The 16,987-nt window shown below is 40.5% G+C and overlaps 28 non-coding genes across 28 annotated transcripts; all 28 read right to left on the bottom strand.

The window, feature by feature from the left end:
• Positions 1-306: 306 nt before the first annotated feature.
• On the bottom strand, positions 307-425 carry LOC141313577 (5S ribosomal RNA). The gene has a single exon (XR_012349654.1). It is a non-coding gene; the product is annotated as a 5S ribosomal RNA (ribosomal RNA).
• Positions 426-509: 84 nt separating this feature from the next.
• LOC141295499 (5S ribosomal RNA) lies at positions 510-628 on the bottom strand. The gene has a single exon (XR_012341082.1). It is a non-coding gene; the product is annotated as a 5S ribosomal RNA (ribosomal RNA).
• Positions 629-1,429: 801 nt separating this feature from the next.
• On the bottom strand, positions 1,430-1,548 carry LOC141312823 (5S ribosomal RNA). The gene has a single exon (XR_012349329.1). It is a non-coding gene; the product is annotated as a 5S ribosomal RNA (ribosomal RNA).
• An 84-nt stretch (positions 1,549-1,632) lies between these two features.
• LOC141295492 (5S ribosomal RNA) lies at positions 1,633-1,751 on the bottom strand. The gene has a single exon (XR_012341081.1). It is a non-coding gene; the product is annotated as a 5S ribosomal RNA (ribosomal RNA).
• An 801-nt stretch (positions 1,752-2,552) lies between these two features.
• LOC141313455 (5S ribosomal RNA) lies at positions 2,553-2,671 on the bottom strand. Its single transcript, XR_012349533.1, has one exon. It is a non-coding gene; the product is annotated as a 5S ribosomal RNA (ribosomal RNA).
• An 801-nt stretch (positions 2,672-3,472) lies between these two features.
• LOC141318196 (5S ribosomal RNA) lies at positions 3,473-3,591 on the bottom strand. The gene has a single exon (XR_012352526.1). It is a non-coding gene; the product is annotated as a 5S ribosomal RNA (ribosomal RNA).
• Positions 3,592-4,392: 801 nt separating this feature from the next.
• Positions 4,393-4,511, bottom strand: LOC141313335 (5S ribosomal RNA). The gene has a single exon (XR_012349413.1). It is a non-coding gene; the product is annotated as a 5S ribosomal RNA (ribosomal RNA).
• An 84-nt stretch (positions 4,512-4,595) lies between these two features.
• On the bottom strand, positions 4,596-4,714 carry LOC141295485 (5S ribosomal RNA). The gene has a single exon (XR_012341080.1). It is a non-coding gene; the product is annotated as a 5S ribosomal RNA (ribosomal RNA).
• An 801-nt stretch (positions 4,715-5,515) lies between these two features.
• Positions 5,516-5,634, bottom strand: LOC141312812 (5S ribosomal RNA). Its single transcript, XR_012349318.1, has one exon. It is a non-coding gene; the product is annotated as a 5S ribosomal RNA (ribosomal RNA).
• An 84-nt stretch (positions 5,635-5,718) lies between these two features.
• Positions 5,719-5,837, bottom strand: LOC141313765 (5S ribosomal RNA). Its single transcript, XR_012349842.1, has one exon. It is a non-coding gene; the product is annotated as a 5S ribosomal RNA (ribosomal RNA).
• Positions 5,838-6,638: 801 nt separating this feature from the next.
• On the bottom strand, positions 6,639-6,757 carry LOC141313222 (5S ribosomal RNA). Its single transcript, XR_012349396.1, has one exon. It is a non-coding gene; the product is annotated as a 5S ribosomal RNA (ribosomal RNA).
• An 801-nt stretch (positions 6,758-7,558) lies between these two features.
• Positions 7,559-7,677, bottom strand: LOC141313100 (5S ribosomal RNA). Its single transcript, XR_012349385.1, has one exon. It is a non-coding gene; the product is annotated as a 5S ribosomal RNA (ribosomal RNA).
• An 84-nt stretch (positions 7,678-7,761) lies between these two features.
• LOC141313965 (5S ribosomal RNA) lies at positions 7,762-7,880 on the bottom strand. Its single transcript, XR_012350036.1, has one exon. It is a non-coding gene; the product is annotated as a 5S ribosomal RNA (ribosomal RNA).
• Positions 7,881-8,681: 801 nt separating this feature from the next.
• Positions 8,682-8,800, bottom strand: LOC141312978 (5S ribosomal RNA). Its single transcript, XR_012349374.1, has one exon. It is a non-coding gene; the product is annotated as a 5S ribosomal RNA (ribosomal RNA).
• An 801-nt stretch (positions 8,801-9,601) lies between these two features.
• On the bottom strand, positions 9,602-9,720 carry LOC141312856 (5S ribosomal RNA). Its single transcript, XR_012349362.1, has one exon. It is a non-coding gene; the product is annotated as a 5S ribosomal RNA (ribosomal RNA).
• Positions 9,721-9,804: 84 nt separating this feature from the next.
• LOC141295477 (5S ribosomal RNA) lies at positions 9,805-9,923 on the bottom strand. Its single transcript, XR_012341079.1, has one exon. It is a non-coding gene; the product is annotated as a 5S ribosomal RNA (ribosomal RNA).
• Positions 9,924-10,724: 801 nt separating this feature from the next.
• LOC141312748 (5S ribosomal RNA) lies at positions 10,725-10,843 on the bottom strand. The gene has a single exon (XR_012349269.1). It is a non-coding gene; the product is annotated as a 5S ribosomal RNA (ribosomal RNA).
• Positions 10,844-10,927: 84 nt separating this feature from the next.
• Positions 10,928-11,046, bottom strand: LOC141297759 (5S ribosomal RNA). The gene has a single exon (XR_012341451.1). It is a non-coding gene; the product is annotated as a 5S ribosomal RNA (ribosomal RNA).
• Positions 11,047-11,847: 801 nt separating this feature from the next.
• LOC141315669 (5S ribosomal RNA) lies at positions 11,848-11,966 on the bottom strand. Its single transcript, XR_012351085.1, has one exon. It is a non-coding gene; the product is annotated as a 5S ribosomal RNA (ribosomal RNA).
• An 84-nt stretch (positions 11,967-12,050) lies between these two features.
• Positions 12,051-12,169, bottom strand: LOC141295468 (5S ribosomal RNA). The gene has a single exon (XR_012341074.1). It is a non-coding gene; the product is annotated as a 5S ribosomal RNA (ribosomal RNA).
• Positions 12,170-12,970: 801 nt separating this feature from the next.
• LOC141312650 (5S ribosomal RNA) lies at positions 12,971-13,089 on the bottom strand. The gene has a single exon (XR_012349250.1). It is a non-coding gene; the product is annotated as a 5S ribosomal RNA (ribosomal RNA).
• An 84-nt stretch (positions 13,090-13,173) lies between these two features.
• On the bottom strand, positions 13,174-13,292 carry LOC141295462 (5S ribosomal RNA). Its single transcript, XR_012341073.1, has one exon. It is a non-coding gene; the product is annotated as a 5S ribosomal RNA (ribosomal RNA).
• An 801-nt stretch (positions 13,293-14,093) lies between these two features.
• On the bottom strand, positions 14,094-14,212 carry LOC141318567 (5S ribosomal RNA). Its single transcript, XR_012352876.1, has one exon. It is a non-coding gene; the product is annotated as a 5S ribosomal RNA (ribosomal RNA).
• Positions 14,213-14,296: 84 nt separating this feature from the next.
• Positions 14,297-14,415, bottom strand: LOC141312527 (5S ribosomal RNA). Its single transcript, XR_012349239.1, has one exon. It is a non-coding gene; the product is annotated as a 5S ribosomal RNA (ribosomal RNA).
• Positions 14,416-15,216: 801 nt separating this feature from the next.
• Positions 15,217-15,335, bottom strand: LOC141318583 (5S ribosomal RNA). Its single transcript, XR_012352890.1, has one exon. It is a non-coding gene; the product is annotated as a 5S ribosomal RNA (ribosomal RNA).
• Positions 15,336-15,419: 84 nt separating this feature from the next.
• On the bottom strand, positions 15,420-15,538 carry LOC141298013 (5S ribosomal RNA). Its single transcript, XR_012341509.1, has one exon. It is a non-coding gene; the product is annotated as a 5S ribosomal RNA (ribosomal RNA).
• Positions 15,539-16,339: 801 nt separating this feature from the next.
• Positions 16,340-16,458, bottom strand: LOC141315549 (5S ribosomal RNA). The gene has a single exon (XR_012351040.1). It is a non-coding gene; the product is annotated as a 5S ribosomal RNA (ribosomal RNA).
• An 84-nt stretch (positions 16,459-16,542) lies between these two features.
• Positions 16,543-16,661, bottom strand: LOC141317292 (5S ribosomal RNA). The gene has a single exon (XR_012351773.1). It is a non-coding gene; the product is annotated as a 5S ribosomal RNA (ribosomal RNA).
• Between the last annotated feature and the right edge of the window lie 326 nt (positions 16,662-16,987).

Raw genomic sequence — 16,987 nt, 5'->3', positions numbered from 1 at the left:
GAAAGGCGAGCTCTAAAATTAGCAACTCCTCAATCCAACAGTTTGGTGACTGTCCTTTGTTTGTCATGCTGCTCTCTTATACAGTTGTACTTCCTGCTTCCTGTCATGTGTCTAGTCACATGACAGGCCAACCATCCATTTATTAAAGACACATACACTTAAAATGTTAAGAGTAATAAAATGGCCTAAAAAACATGTAAAACACTTAAAACTCTATAATACATGTAAATGATTGTAATAAATAGAGCGGTAAAACACGTCTTTCTAAAAGCCAGCATATTATATAAATAGTTAAGAAAAGGCAAAAGCTTACAGCACCTGGTATTCCCAGGCGGTCTCCCATCCAAGTACTAACCAGGCCCGACGCTGCTTAGCTTCCGAGATCAGACGAGATCGGGCGCTCTCAGCGCGGTATGGCCATAAGCGAGGGCTGCTCCAAAAAGTGGGCTATTTAAAGATCAGCCTCCGTAAAAGCCAGCATATTATATAAATAGTGAAGAAAAGGCAAAAGCTTACAGCACCTGGTATTCCCAGGCGGTCTCCCATCCAAGTACTAACCAGGCCCGACGCTGCTTAGCTTCCGAGATCAGACGAGATCGGGCGCTCACAGCGCGGTATGGCCATAAGCGAGGGCTGCTCCAAAAAGTGGGCTATTTAAAGATCAGCCTCCGTAAAAGCCAGCATATTATATAAATAGTGAAGAAAAGGCAAAAGCTTACAGCACCTGGTATTCCCAGGCGGTCTCCCATAAAAGTGTAACAATCGGCCTTATCAGCCGAGTTACAAGACTAAAATGGGGTCAGATTTAACTGTGAGAGATGACTAGTGGTTAAAAGAATGAGACATAAAAGAAAATTGGTTTAAATAGATTTGGTGTATTTACAAGGTTCACATAAAAGACTTTAAAACAACACGATAAAACTAGGTAAACTCTGTTAAAAGAATACAGTTCATTTGTCCATACCCTAAAAACAGGTAAACTCTGTTAAAAGAATACAGTTCATTTGTCCATACCCTAAAAACAGTCCAAGAACCCCAGTGTGTTGATAAGTCCAATGTGAGTGTCCACCAGTGTATATACAATCCACAGAAAGTGTAATCCAAAGTTTGCAGGTGGTGAATGGAAAGGTGAGCTCTAAAATTAGCAACTCCTCAATCCAACAGTTTGGTGACTGTCCTTTGTTTGTCATGCTGCTCTCTTATACAGTTGTACTTCCTGCTTCCTGTCATGTGTCTAGTCACATGACAGGCCAACCATCCATTTATTAAAGACACATACACTTAAAATGTTAAGAGTAATAAAATGGCCTAAAAAACATGTAAAACACTTAAAACTCTATAATACATGTAAATGATTGTAATAAATAGAGCGGTAAAACACGTCTTTCTAAAAGCCAGCATATTATATAAATAGTTAAGAAAAGGCAAAAGCTTACAGCACCTGGTATTCCCAGGCGGTCTCCCATCCAAGTACTAACCAGGCCCGACGCTGCTTAGCTTCCGAGATCAGACGAGATCGGGCGCTCTCAGCGCGGTATGGCCAAAAGCGAGGGCTGCTCCAAAAAGTGGGCTATTTAAAGATCAGCCTCCGTAAAAGCCAGCATATTATATAAATAGTGAAGAAAAGGCAAAAGCTTACAGCACCTGGTATTCCCAGGCGGTCTCCCATCCAAGTACTAACCAGGCCCGACGCTGCTTAGCTTCCGAGATCAGACGAGATCGGGCGCTCACAGCGCGGTATGGCCATAAGCGAGGGCTGCTCCAAAAAGTGGGCTATTTAAAGATCAGCCTCCGTAAAAGCCAGCATATTATATAAATAGTGAAGAAAAGGCAAAAGCTTACAGCACCTGGTATTCCCAGGCGGTCTCCCATAAAAGTGTAACAATCGGCCTTATCAGCCGAGTTACAAGACTAAAATGGGGTCAGATTTAACTGTGAGAGATGACTAGTGGTTAAAAGAATGAGACATAAAAGAAAATTGGTTTAAATAGATTTGGTGTATTTACAAGGTTCACATAAAAGACTTTAAAACAACACGATAAAACTAGGTAAACTCTGTTAAAAGAATACAGTTCATTTGTCCATACCCTAAAAACAGGTAAACTCTGTTAAAAGAATACAGTTCATTTGTCCATACCCTAAAAACAGTCCAAGAACCCCAGTGTGTTGATAAGTCCAATGTGAGTGTCCACCAGGGTATATACAATCCACAGAAAGTGTAATCCAAAGTTTGCAGGTGGTGAATGGAAAGGTGAGCTCTAAAATTAGCAACTCCTCAATCCAACAGTTTGGTGACTGTCCTTTGTTTGTCATGCTGCTCTCTTATACAGTTGTACTTCCTGCTTCCTGTCATGTGTCTAGTCACATGACAGGCCAACCATCCATTTATTAAAGACACATACACTTAAAATGTTAAGAGTAATAAAATGGCCTAAAAAACATGTAAAACACTTAAAACTCTATAATACATGTAAATGATTGTAATAAATAGAGCGGTAAAACAAGTCTTTCTAAAAGCCAGCATATTATATAAATAGTGAAGAAAAGGCAAAAGCTTACAGCACCTGGTATTCCCAGGCGGTCTCCCATCCAAGTACTAACCAGGCCCGACGCTGCTTAGCTTCCGAGATCAGACGAGATCGGGCGCTCTCAGCGCGGTATGGCCATAAGCGAGGGCTGCTCCAAAAAGTGGGCTATTTAAAGATCAGCCTCCGTAAAAGCCAGCATATTATATAAATAGTGAAGAAAAGGCAAAAGCTTACAGCACCTGGTATTCCCAGGCGGTCTCCCATAAAAGTGTAACAATCGGCCTTATCAGCCGAGTTACAAGACTAAAATGGGGTCAGATTTAACTGTGAGAGATGACTAGTGGTTAAAAGAATGAGACATAAAAGAAAATTGGTTTAAATAGATTTGGTGTATTTACAAGGTTCACATAAAAGACTTTAAAACAACACGATAAAACTAGGTAAACTCTGTTAAAAGAATACAGTTCATTTGTCCATACCCTAAAAACAGGTAAACTCTGTTAAAAGAATACAGTTCATTTGTCCATACCCTAAAAACAGTCCAAGAACCCCAGTGTGTTGATAAGTCCAATGTGAGTGTCCACCAGTGTATATACAATCCACAGAAAGTGTAATCCAAAGTTTGCAGGTGGTGAATGGAAAGGTGAGCTCTAAAATTAGCAACTCCTCAATCCAACAGTTTGGTGACTGTCCTTTGTTTGTCATGCTGCTCTCTTATACAGTTGTACTTCCTGCTTCCTGTCATGTGTCTAGTCACATGACAGGCCAACCATCCATTTATTAAAGACACATACACTTAAAATGTTAAGAGTAATAAAATGGCCTAAAAAACATGTAAAACACTTAAAACTCTATAATACATGTAAATGATTGTAATAAATAGAGCGGTAAAACAAGTCTTTCTAAAAGCCAGCATATTATATAAATAGTGAAGAAAAGGCAAAAGCTTACAGCACCTGGTATTCCCAGGCGGTCTCCCATCCAAGTACTAACCAGGCCCGATGCTGCTTAGCTTCCGAGATCAGACGAGATCGGGCACTCTCAGCGCGGTATGGCCATAAGCGAGGGCTGCTCCAAAAAGTGGGCTATTTAAAGATCAGCCTCCGTAAAAGCCAGCATATTATATAAATAGTGAAGAAAAGGCAAAAGCTTACAGCACCTGGTATTCCCAGGCGGTCTCCCATAAAAGTGTAACAATCGGCCTTATCAGCCGAGTTACAAGACTAAAATGGGGTCAGATTTAACTGTGAGAGATGACTAGTGGTTAAAAGAATGAGACATAAAAGAAAATTGGTTTAAATAGATTTGGTGTATTTACAAGGTTCACATAAAGGACTTTAAAACAACACGATAAAACTAGGTAAACTCTGTTAAAAGAATACAGTTCATTTGTCCATACCCTAAAAACAGGTAAACTCTGTTAAAAGAATACAGTTCATTTGTCCATACCCTAAAAACAGTCCAAGAACCCCAGTGTGTTGATAAGTCCAATGTGAGTGTCCACCAGTGTATATACAATCCACAGAAAGTGTAATCCAAAGTTTGCAGGTGGTGAATGGAAAGGTGAGCTCTAAAATTAGCAACTCCTCAATCCAACAGTTTGGTGACTGTCCTTTGTTTGTCATGCTGCTCTCTTATACAGTTGTACTTCCTGCTTCCTGTCATGTGTCTAGTCACATGACAGGCCAACCATCCATTTATTAAAGACACATACACTTAAAATGTTAAGAGTAATAAAATGGCCTAAAAAACATGTAAAACACTTAAAACTCTATAATACATGTAAATGATTGTAATAAATAGAGTGGTAAAACACGTCTTTCTAAAAGCCAGCATATTATATAAATAGTGAAGAAAAGGCAAAAGCTTACAGCACCTGGTATTCCCAGGCGGTCTCCCATCCAAGTACTAACCAGGCCCGACGCTGCTTAGCTTCCGAGATCAGACGAGATCGGGCGCTCTCAGCGCGGTATGGCCATAAGCGAGGGCTGCTCCAAAAAGTGGGCTATTTAAAGATCAGCCTCCGTAAAAGCCAGCATATTATATAAATAGTGAAGAAAAGGCAAAAGCTTACAGCACCTGGTATTCCCAGGCGGTCTCCCATCCAAGTACTAACCAGGCCCGACGCTGCTTAGCTTCCGAGATCAGACGAGATCGGGCGCTCACAGCGCGGTATGGCCATAAGCGAGGGCTGCTCCAAAAAGTGGGCTATTTAAAGATCAGCCTCCGTAAAAGCCAGCATATTATATAAATAGTGAAGAAAAGGCAAAAGCTTACAGCACCTGGTATTCCCAGGCGGTCTCCCATAAAAGTGTAACAATCGGCCTTATCAGCCGAGTTACAAGACTAAAATGGGGTCAGATTTAACTGTGAGAGATGACTAGTGGTTAAAAGAATGAGACATAAAAGAAAATTGGTTTAAATAGATTTGGTGTATTTACAAGGTTCACATAAAAGACTTTAAAACAACACGATAAAACTAGGTAAACTCTGTTAAAAGAATACAGTTCATTTGTCCATACCCTAAAAACAGGTAAACTCTGTTAAAAGAATACAGTTCATTTGTCCATACCCTAAAAACAGTCCAAGAACCCCAGTGTGTTGATAAGTCCAATGTGAGTGTCCACCAGTGTATATACAATCCACAGAAAGTGTAATCCAAAGTTTGCAGGTGGTGAATGGAAAGGTGAGCTCTAAAATTAGCAACTCCTCAATCCAACAGTTTGGTGACTGTCCTTTGTTTGTCATGCTGCTCTCTTATACAGTTGTACTTCCTGCTTCCTGTCATGTGTCTAGTCACATGACAGGCCAACCATCCATTTATTAAAGACACATACACTTAAAATGTTAAGAGTAATAAAATGGCCTAAAAAACATGTAAAACACTTAAAACTCTATAATACATGTAAATGATTGTAATAAATAGAGCGGTAAAACACGTCTTTCTAAAAGCCAGCATATTATATAAATAGTTAAGAAAAGGCAAAAGCTTACAGCACCTGGTATTCCCAGGCGGTCTCCCATCCAAGTACTAACCAGGCCCGACGCTGCTTAGCTTCCGAGATCAGACGAGATCGGGCGCTCTCAGCGCGGTATGGCCAAAAGCGAGGGCTGCTCCAAAAAGTGGGCTATTTAAAGATCAGCCTCCGTAAAAGCCAGCATATTATATAAATAGTGAAGAAAAGGCAAAAGCTTACAGCACCTGGTATTCCCAGGCGGTCTCCCATCCAAGTACTAACCAGGCCCGACGCTGCTTAGCTTCCGAGATCAGACGAGATCGGGCACTCACAGCGCGGTATGGCCATAAGCGAGGGCTGCTCCAAAAAGTGGGCTATTTAAAGATCAGCCTCCGTAAAAGCCAGCATATTATATAAATAGTGAAGAAAAGGCAAAAGCTTACAGCACCTGGTATTCCCAGGCGGTCTCCCATAAAAGTGTAACAATCGGCCTTATCAGCCGAGTTACAAGACTAAAATGGGGTCAGATTTAACTGTGAGAGATGACTAGTGGTTAAAAGAATGAGACATAAAAGAAAATTGGTTTAAATAGATTTGGTGTATTTACAAGGTTCACATAAAAGACTTTAAAACAACACGATAAAACTAGGTAAACTCTGTTAAAAGAATACAGTTCATTTGTCCATACCCTAAAAACAGGTAAACTCTGTTAAAAGAATACAGTTCATTTGTCCATACCCTAAAAACAGTCCAAGAACCCCAGTGTGTTGATAAGTCCAATGTGAGTGTCCACCAGGGTATATACAATCCACAGAAAGTGTAATCCAAAGTTTGCAGGTGGTGAATGGAAAGGTGAGCTCTAAAATTAACAACTCCTCAATCCAACAGTTTGGTGACTGTCCTTTGTTTGTCATGCTGCTCTCTTATACAGTTGTACTTCCTGCTTCCTGTCATGTGTCTAGTCACATGACAGGCCAACCATCCATTTATTAAAGACACATACACTTAAAATGTTAAGAGTAATAAAATGGCCTAAAAAACATGTAAAACACTTAAAACTCTATAATACATGTAAATGATTGTAATAAATAGAGCGGTAAAACAAGTCTTTCTAAAAGCCAGCATATTATATAAATAGTGAAGAAAAGGCAAAAGCTTACAGCACCTGGTATTCCCAGGCGGTCTCCCATCCAAGTACTAACCAGGCCCGACGCTGCTTAGCTTCCGAGATCAGACGAGATCGGGCGCTCTCAGCGCGGTATGGCCATAAGCGAGGGCTGCTCCAAAAAGTGGGCTATTTAAAGATCAGCCTCCATAAAAGCCAGCATATTATATAAATAGTGAAGAAAAGGCAAAAGCTTACAGCACCTGGTATTCCCAGGCGGTCTCCCATAAAAGTGTAACAATCGGCCTTATCAGCCGAGTTACAAGACTAAAATGGGGTCAGATTTAACTGTGAGAGATGACTAGTGGTTAAAAGAATGAGACATAAAAGAAAATTGGTTTAAATAGATTTGGTGTATTTACAAGGTTCACATAAAAGACTTTAAAACAACACGATAAAACTAGGTAAACTCTGTTAAAAGAATACAGTTCATTTGTCCATACCCTAAAAACAGGTAAACTCTGTTAAAAGAATACAGTTCATTTGTCCATACCCTAAAAACAGTCCAAGAACCCCAGTGTGTTGATAAGTCCAATGTGAGTGTCCACCAGTGTATATACAATCCACAGAAAGTGTAATCCAAAGTTTGCAGGTGGTGAATGGAAAGGTGAGCTCTAAAATTAGCAACTCCTCAATCCAACAGTTTGGTGACTGTCCTTTGTTTGTCATGCTGCTCTCTTATACAGTTGTACTTCCTGCTTCCTGTCATGTGTCTAGTCACATGACAGGCCAACCATCCATTTATTAAAGACACATACACTTAAAATGTTAAGAGTAATAAAATGGCCTAAAAAACATGTAAAACACTTAAAACTCTATAATACATGTAAATGATTGTAATAAATAGAGTGGTAAAACACGTCTTTCTAAAAGCCAGCATATTATATAAATAGTGAAGAAAAGGCAAAAGCTTACAGCACCTGGTATTCCCAGGCGGTCTCCCATCCAAGTACTAACCAGGCCCGACGCTGCTTAGCTTCCGAGATCAGACGAGATCGGGCGCTCTCAGCGCGGTATGGCCATAAGCCAGGGCTGCTCCAAAAAGTGGGCTATTTAAAGATCAGCCTCCGTAAAAGCCAACATATTATATAAATAGTGAAGAAAAGGCAAAAGCTTACAGCACCTGGTATTCCCAGGCGGTCTCCCATCCAAGTACGAACCAGGCCCGACGCTGCTTAGCTTCCGAGATCAGACGAGATCGGGCGCTCTCAGCGCGGTATGGCCATAAGCGAGGGCTGCTCCAAAAAGTGGGCTATTTAAAGATCAGCCTCCGTAAAAGCCAGCATATTATATAAATAGTGAAGAAAAGGCAAAAGCTTACAGCACCTGGTATTCCCAGGCGGTCTCCCATAAAAGTGTAACAATCGGCCTTATCAGCCGAGTTACAAGACTAAAATGGGGTCAGATTTAACTGTGAGAGATGACTAGTGGTTAAAAGAATGAGACATAAAAGAAAATTGGTTTAAATAGATTTGGTGTATTTACAAGGTTCACATAAAAGACTTTAAAACAACACGATAAAACTAGGTAAACTCTGTTAAAAGAATACAGTTCATTTGTCCATACCCTAAAAACAGGTAAACTCTGTTAAAAGAATACAGTTAATTTGTCCATACCCTATAAACAGTCCAAGAACCCCAGTGTGTTGATAAGTCCAATGTGAGTGTCCACCAGTGTATATACAATCCACAGAAAGTGTAATCCAAAGTTTGCAGGTGGTGAATGGAAAGGTGAGCTCTAAAATTAGCAACTCCTCAATCCAACAGTTTGGTGACTGTCCTTTGTTTGTCATGCTGCTCTCTTATACAGTTGTACTTCCTGCTTCCTGTCATGTGTCTAGTCACATGACAGGCCAACCATCCATTTATTAAAGACACATACACTTAAAATGTTAAGAGTAATAAAATGGCCTAAAAAACATGTAAAACACTTAAAACTCTATAATACATGTAAATGATTGTAATAAATAGAGCGGTAAAACACGTCTTTCTAAAAGCCAGCATATTATATAAATAGTGAAGAAAAGGCAAAAGCTTACAGCACCTGGTATTCCCAGGCGGTCTCCCATCCAAGTACTAACCAGGCCCGACGCTGCTTAGCTTCCGAGATCAGACGAGATCGGGCGCTCTCAGCGCGGTATGGCCATAAGCGAGGGCTGCTCCAAAAAGTGGGCTATTTAAAGATCAGCCTCCGTAAAAGCCAGCATATTATATAAATAGTGAAGAAAAGGCAAAAGCTTACAGCACCTGGTATTCCCAGGCGGTCTCCCATAAAAGTGTAACAATCGGCCTTATCAGCCGAGTTACAAGACTAAAATGGGGTCAGATTTAACTGTGAGAGATGACTAGTGGTTAAAAGAATGAGACATAAAAGAAAATTGGTTTAAATAGATTTGGTGTATTTACAAGGTTCACATAAAAGACTTTAAAACAACACGATAAAACTAGGTAAACTCTGTTAAAAGAATACAGTTCATTTGTCCATACCCTAAAAACAGGTAAACTCTGTTAAAAGAATACAGTTCATTTGTCCATACCCTAAAAACAGTCCAAGAACCCCAGTGTGTTGATAAGTCCAATGTGAGTGTCCACCAGTGTATATACAATCCACAGAAAGTGTAATCCAAAGTTTGCAGGTGGTGAATGGAAAGGTGAGCTCTAAAATTAGCAACTCCTCAATCCAACAGTTTGGTGACTGTCCTTTGTTTGTCATGCTGCTCTCTTATACAGTTGTACTTCCTGCTTCCTGTCATGTGTCTAGTCACATGACAGGCCAACCATCCATTTATTAAAGACACATACACTTAAAATGTTAAGAGTAATAAAATGGCCTAAAAAACATGTAAAACACTTAAAACTCTATAATACATGTAAATGATTGTAATAAATAGAGCGGTAAAACACGTCTTTCTAAAAGCCAGCATATTATATAAATAGTTAAGAAAAGGCAAAAGCTTACAGCACCTGGTATTCCCAGGCGGTCTCCCATCCAAGTACTAACCAGGCCCGACGCTGCTTAGCTTCCGAGATCAGACGAGATCGGGCGCTCTCAGCGCGGTATGGCCATAAGCGAGGGCTGCTCCAAAAAGTGGGCTATTTAAAGATCAGCCTCCGTAAAAGCCAGCATATTATATAAATAGTGAAGAAAAGGCAAAAGCTTACAGCACCTGGTATTCCCAGGCGGTCTCCCATCCAAGTACTAACCAGGCCCGACGCTGCTTAGCTTCCGAGATCAGACGAGATCGGGCGCTCACAGCGCGGTATGGCCATAAGCGAGGGCTGCTCCAAAAAGTGGGCTATTTAAAGATCAGCCTCCGTAAAAGCCAGCATATTATATAAATAGTGAAGAAAAGGCAAAAGCTTACAGCACCTGGTATTCCCAGGCGGTCTCCCATAAAAGTGTAACAATCGGCCTTATCAGCCGAGTTACAAGACTAAAATGGGGTCAGATTTAACTGTGAGAGATGACTAGTGGTTAAAAGAATGAGACATAAAAGAAAATTGGTTTAAATAGATTTGGTGTATTTACAAGGTTCACATAAAAGACTTTAAAACAACACGATAAAACTAGGTAAACTCTGTTAAAAGAATACAGTTCATTTGTCCATACCCTAAAAACAGGTAAACTCTGTTAAAAGAATACAGTTAATTTGTCCATACCCTAAAAACAGTCCAAGAACCCCAGTGTTTTGATAAGTCCAATGTGAGTGTCCACCAGTGTATATACAATCCACAGAAAGTGTAATCCAAAGTTTGCAGGTGGTGAATGGAAAGGTGAGCTCTAAAATTAGCAACTCCTCAATCCAACAGTTTGGTGACTGTCCTTTGTTTGTCATGCTGCTCTCTTATACAGTTGTACTTCCTGCTTCCTGTCATGTGTCTAGTCACATGACAGGCCAACCATCCATTTATTAAAGACACATACACTTAAAATGTTAAGAGTAATAAAATGGCCTAAAAAACATGTAAAACACTTAAAACTCTATAATACATGTAAATGATTGTAATAAATAGAGCGGTAAAACACGTCTTTCTAAAAGCCAGCATATTATATAAATAGTGAAGAAAAGGCAAAAGCTTACAGCACCTGGTATTCCCAGGCGGTCTCCCATCCAAGTACTAACCAGGCCCGACGCTGCTTAGCTTCCGAGATCAGACGAGATCGGGCGCTCTCAGCGCGGTATGGCCATAAGCCAGGGCTGCTCCAAAAAGTGGGCTATTTAAAGATCAGCCTCCGTATAAGCCAGCATATTATATAAATAGTTAAGAAAAGGCAAAAGCTTACAGCACCTGGTATTCCCAGACGGTCTCCCATCCAAGTACTAACCAGGCCCGACGCTGCTTAGCTTCCGAGATCAGACGAGATCGGGCGCTCACAGCGCGGTATGGCCATAAGCGAGGGCTGCTCCAAAAAGTGGGCTATTTAAAGATCAGCCTCCGTAAAAGCCAGCATATTATATAAATAGTGAAGAAAAGGCAAAAGCTTACAGCACCTGGTATTCCCAGGCGGTCTCCCATAAAAGTGTAACAATCGGCCTTATCAGCCGAGTTACAAGACTAAAATGGGGTCAGATTTAACTGTGAGAGATGACTAGTGGTTAAAAGAATGAGACATAAAAGAAAATTGGTTTAAATAGATTTGGTGTATTTACAAGGTTCACATAAAAGACTTTAAAACAACACGATAAAACTAGGTAAACTCTGTTAAAAGAATACAGTTCATTTGTCCATACCCTAAAAACAGGTAAACTCTGTTAAAAGAATACAGTTCATTTGTCCATACCCTAAAAACAGTCCAAGAACCCCAGTGTGTTGATAAGTCCAATGTGAGTGTCCACCAGTGTATATACAATCCACAGAAAGTGTAATCCAAAGTTTGCAGGTGATGAATGGAAAGGTGAGCTCTAAAATTAGCAACTCCTCAATCCAACAGTTTGGTGACTGTCCTTTGTTTGTCATGCTGCTCTCTTATACAGTTGTACTTCCTGCTTCCTGTCATGTGTCTAGTCACATGACAGGCCAACCATCCATTTATTAAAGACACATACACTTAAAATGTTAAGAGTAATAAAATGGCCTAAAAAACATGTAAAACACTTAAAACTCTATAATACATGTAAATGATTGTAATAAATAGAGCGGTAAAACACGTCTTTCTAAAAGCCAGCATATTATATAAATAGTTAAGAAAAGGCAAAAGCTTACAGCACCTGGTATTCCCAGGCGGTCTGCCATCCAAGTACTAACCAGGCCCGACGCTGCTTAGCTTCCGAGATCAGACGAGATCGGGCGCTCTCAGCGCGGTATGGCCATAAGCCAGGGCTGCTCCAAAAAGTGGGCTATTTAAAGATCAGCCTCCGTATAAGCCAGCATATTATATAAATAGTGAAGAAAAGGCAAAAGCTTACAGCACCTGGTATTCCCAGGCGGTCTCCCATCCAAGTACTAACCAGGCCCGACGCTGCTTAGCTTCCGAGATCAGACGAGATCGGGCGCTCACAGCGCGGTATGGCCATAAGCGAGGGCTGCTCCAAAAAGTGGGCTATTTAAAGATCAGCCTCCGTAAAAGCCAGCATATTATATAAATAGTGAAGAAAAGGCAAAAGCTTACAGCACCTGGTATTCCCAGGCGGTCTCCCATAAAAGTGTAACAATCGGCCTTATCAGCCGAGTTACAAGACTAAAATGGGGTCAGATTTAACTGTGAGAGATGACTAGTGGTTAAAAGAATGAGACATAAAAGAAAATTGGTTTAAATAGATTTGGTGTATTTACAAGGTTCACATAAAAGACTTTAAAACAACACGATAAAACTAGGTAAACTCTGTTAAAAGAATACAGTTCATTTGTCCATACCCTAAAAACAGGTAAACTCTGTTAAAAGAATACAGTTCATTTGTCCATACCCTAAAAACAGTCCAAGAACCCCAGTGTGTTGATAAGTCCAATGTGAGTGTCCACCAGTGTATATACAATCCACAGAAAGTGTAATCCAAAGTTTGCAGGTGATGAATGGAAAGGTGAGCTCTAAAATTAGCAACTCCTCAATCCAACAGTTTGGTGACTGTCCTTTGTTTGTCATGCTGCTCTCTTATACAGTTGTACTTCCTGCTTCCTGTCATGTGTCTAGTCACATGACAGGCCAACCATCCATTTATTAAAGACACATACACTTAAAATGTTAAGAGTAATAAAATGGCCTAAAAAACATGTAAAACACTTAAAACTCTATAATACATGTAAATGATTGTAATAAATAGAGCGGTAAAACAAGTCTTTCTAAAAGCCAGCATATTATATAAATAGTTAAGAAAAGGCAAAAGCTTACAGCACCTGGTATTCCCAGGCGGTCTCCCATCCAAGTACTAACCAGGCCCGACGCTGCTTAGCTTCCGAGATCAGACGAGATCGGGCGCTCTCAGCGCGGTATGGCCATAAGCGAGGGCTGCTCCAAAAAGTGGGCTATTTAAAGATCAGCCTCCGTAAAAGCCAGCATATTATATAAATAGTGAAGAAAAGGCAAAAGCTTACAGCACCTGGTATTCCCAGGCGGTCTCCCATCCAAGTACTAACCAGGCCCGACGCTGCTTAGCTTCCGAGATCAGACGAGATCGGGCGCTCACAGCGCGGTATGGCCATAAGCGAGGGCTGCTCCAAAAAGTGGGCTATTTAAAGATCAGCCTCCGTAAAAGCCAGCATATTATATAAATAGTGAAGAAAAGGCAAAAGCTTACAGCACCTGGTATTCCCAGGCGGTCTCCCATAAAAGTGTAACAATCGGCCTTATCAGCCGAGTTACAAGACTAAAATGGGGTCAGATTTAACTGTGAGAGATGACTAGTGGTTAAAAGAATGAGACATAAAAGAAAATTGGTTTAAATAGATTTGGTGTATTTACAAGGTTCACATAAAAGACTTTAAAACAACACGATAAAACTAGGTAAACTCTGTTAAAAGAATACAGTTCATTTGTCCATACCCTAAAAACAGGTAAACTCTGTTAAAAGAATACAGTTCATTTGTCCATACCCTAAAAACAGTCCAAGAACCCCAGTGTGTTGATAAGTCCAATGTGAGTGTCCACCAGTGTATATACAATCCACAGAAAGTGTAATCCAAAGTTTGCAGGTGGTGAATGGAAAGGTGAGCTCTAAAATTAGCAACTCCTCAATCCAACAGTTTGGTGACTGTCCTTTGTTTGTCATGCTGCTCTCTTATACAGTTGTACTTCCTGCTTCCTGTCATGTGTCTAGTCACATGACAGGCCAACCATCCATTTATTAAAGACACATACACTTAAAATGTTAAGAGTAATAAAATGGCCTAAAAAACATGTAAAACACTTAAAACTCTATAATACATGTAAATGATTGTAATAAATAGAGCGGTAAAACACGTCTTTCTAAAAGCCAGCATATTATATAAATAGTTAAGAAAAGGCAAAAGCTTACAGCACCTGGTATTTCCAGGCGGTCTCCCATCCAAGTACTAACCAGGCCCGACGCTGCTTAGCTTCCGAGATCAGACGAGATCGGGCGCTCTCAGCGCGGTATGGCCAAAAGCGAGGGCTGCTCCAAAAAGTGGGCTATTTAAAGATCAGCCTCCGTAAAAGCCAGCATATTATATAAATAGTGAAGAAAAGGCAAAAGCTTACAGCACCTGGTATTCCCAGGCGGTCTCCCATCCAAGTACTAACCAGGCCCGACGCTGCTTAGCTTCCGAGATCAGACGAGATCGGGCGCTCTCAGCGCGGTATGGCCATAAGCGAGGGCTGCTCCAAAAAGTGGGCTATTTAAAGATCAGCCTCCGTAAAAGCCAGCATATTATATAAATAGTGAAGAAAAGGCAAAAGCTTACAGCACCTGGTATTCCCAGGCGGTCTCCCATAAAAGTGTAACAATCGGCCTTATCAGCCGAGTTACAAGACTAAAATGGGGTCAGATTTAACTGTGAGAGATGACTAGTGGTTAAAAGAATGAGACATAAAAGAAAATTGGTTTAAATAGATTTGGTGTATTTACAAGGTTCACATAAAAGACTTTAAAACAACACGATAAAACTAGGTAAACTCTGTTAAAAGAATACAGTTCATTTGTCCATACCCTAAAAACAGGTAAACTCTGTTAAAAGAATACAGTTCATTTGTCCATACCCTAAAAACAGTCCAAGAACCCCAGTGTGTTGATAAGTCCAATGTGAGTGTCCACCAGTGTATATACAATCCACAGAAAGTGTAATCCAAAGTTTGCAGGTGGTGAATGGAAAGGTGAGCTCTAAAATTAGCAACTCCTCAATCCAACAGTTTGGTGACTGTCCTTTGTTTGTCATGCTGCTCTCTTATACAGTTGTACTTCCTGCTTCCTGTCATGTGTCTAGTCACATGACAGGCCAACCATCCATTTATTAAAGACACATACACTTAAAATGTTAAGAGTAATAAAATGGCCTAAAAAACATGTAAAACACTTAAAACTCTATAATACATGTAAATGATTGTAATAAATAGAGCGGTAAAACAAGTCTTTCTAAAAGCCAGCATATTATATAAATAGTGAAGAAAAGGCAAAAGCTTACAGCACTTGGTATTCCCAGGAGGTCTCCCATCCAAGTACTAACCAGGCCCGACGCTGCTTAGCTTCCGAGATCAGACGAGATCGGGCGCTCTCAGCGCGGTATGGCCATCAGCGAGGGCTGCTCCAAAAAGTGGGCTATTTAAAGATCAGCCTCCGTAAAAGCCAGCATATTATATAAATAGTGAAGAAAAGGCAAAAGCTTACAGCACCTGGTATTCCCAGGCGGTCTCCCATCCAAGTACTAACCAAGCCCGACGCTGCTTAGCTTCCGAGATCAGACGAGATCGGGCGCTCTCAGCGCGGTATGGCCATAAGCGAGGGCTGCTCCAAAAAGTGGGCTATTTAAAGATCAGCCTCCGTAAAAGCCAGCATATTATATAAATAGTGAAGAAAAGGCAAAAGCTTACAGCACCTGGTATTCCCAGGCGGTCTCCCATAAAAGTGTAACAATCGGCCTTATCAGCCGAGTTACAAGACTAAAATGGGGTCAGATTTAACTGTGAGAGATGACTAGTGGTTAAAAGAATGAGACATAAAAGAAAATTGGTTTAAATAGATTTGGTGTATTTACAAGGTTCACATAAAAGACTTTAAAACAACACGATAAAACTAGGTAAACTCTGTTAAAAGAATACAGTTCATTTGTCCATACCCTAAAAACAGGTAAACTCTGTTAAAAGAATACAGTTCATTTGTCCATACCCTAAAAACAGTCCAAGAACCCCAGTGTGTTGATAAGTCCAATGTGAGTGTCCACCAGTGTATATACAATCCACAGAAAGTGTAATCCAAAGTTTGCAGGTGGTGAATGGAAAGGTGAGCTCTAAAATTAGCAACTCCTCAATCCAACAGTTTGGTGACTGTCCTTTGTTTGTCATGCTGCTCTCTTATACAGTTGTACTTCCTGCTTCCTGTCATGTGTCTAGTCACATGACAGGCCAACCATCCATTTATTAAAGACACATACACTTAAAATGTTAAGAGTAATAAAATGGCCTAAAAAACATGTAAAACACTTAAAACTCTATAATACATGTAAATGATTGTAATAAATAGAGCGGTAAAACAAGTCTTTCTAAAAGCCAGCATATTATATAAATAGTGAAGAAAAGGCAAAAGCTTACAGCACTTGGTATTCCCAGGAGGTCTCCCATCCAAGTACTAACCAGGCCCGACGCTGCTTAGCTTCCGAGATCAGACGAGATCGGGCGCTCTCAGCGCGGTATGGCCATAAGCGAGGGCTGCTCCAAAAAGTGGGCTATTTAAAGATCATCCTCCGTAAAAGCCAGCATATTATATAAATAGTGAAGAAAAGGCAAAAGCTTACAACACCTGGTATTCCCAGGCGGTCTCCCATCCAAGTACTAACCAAGCCCGACGCTGCTTAGCTTCCGAGATCAGACGAGATCGGGCGCTCTCAGCGCGGTATGGCCATAAGCGAGGGCTGCTCCAAAAAGTGGGCTATTTAAAGATCAGCCTCCGTAAAAGCCAGCATATTATATAAATAGTGAAGAAAAGGCAAAATCTTACAGCACCTGCTATTCCCAGGCGGTCTCCCATAAAAGTGTAACAATCGGCCTTATCAGCCGAGTTACAAGACTAAAATGGGGTCAGATTTAACTGTGAGAGATGACTAGTGGTTAAAAGAATGAGACATAAAAGAAAATTGGTTTAAATAGATTTGGTGTATTTACAAGGTTCACATAAAAGACTTTAAAACAACACGATACAACTAGGTAAACTCTGTTAAAAGAATACAGTTCAT

The sequence above is a fragment of the Garra rufa genome, chromosome 1 (assembly GCF_049309525.1).
Source record: "Garra rufa chromosome 1, GarRuf1.0, whole genome shotgun sequence".
NCBI classification, from domain to species: domain Eukaryota; kingdom Metazoa; phylum Chordata; class Actinopteri; order Cypriniformes; family Cyprinidae; genus Garra; species Garra rufa.
Note: the sequence above shows the minus strand (reverse complement) of the source record. Positions and strands in the feature narration are given on the sequence as shown.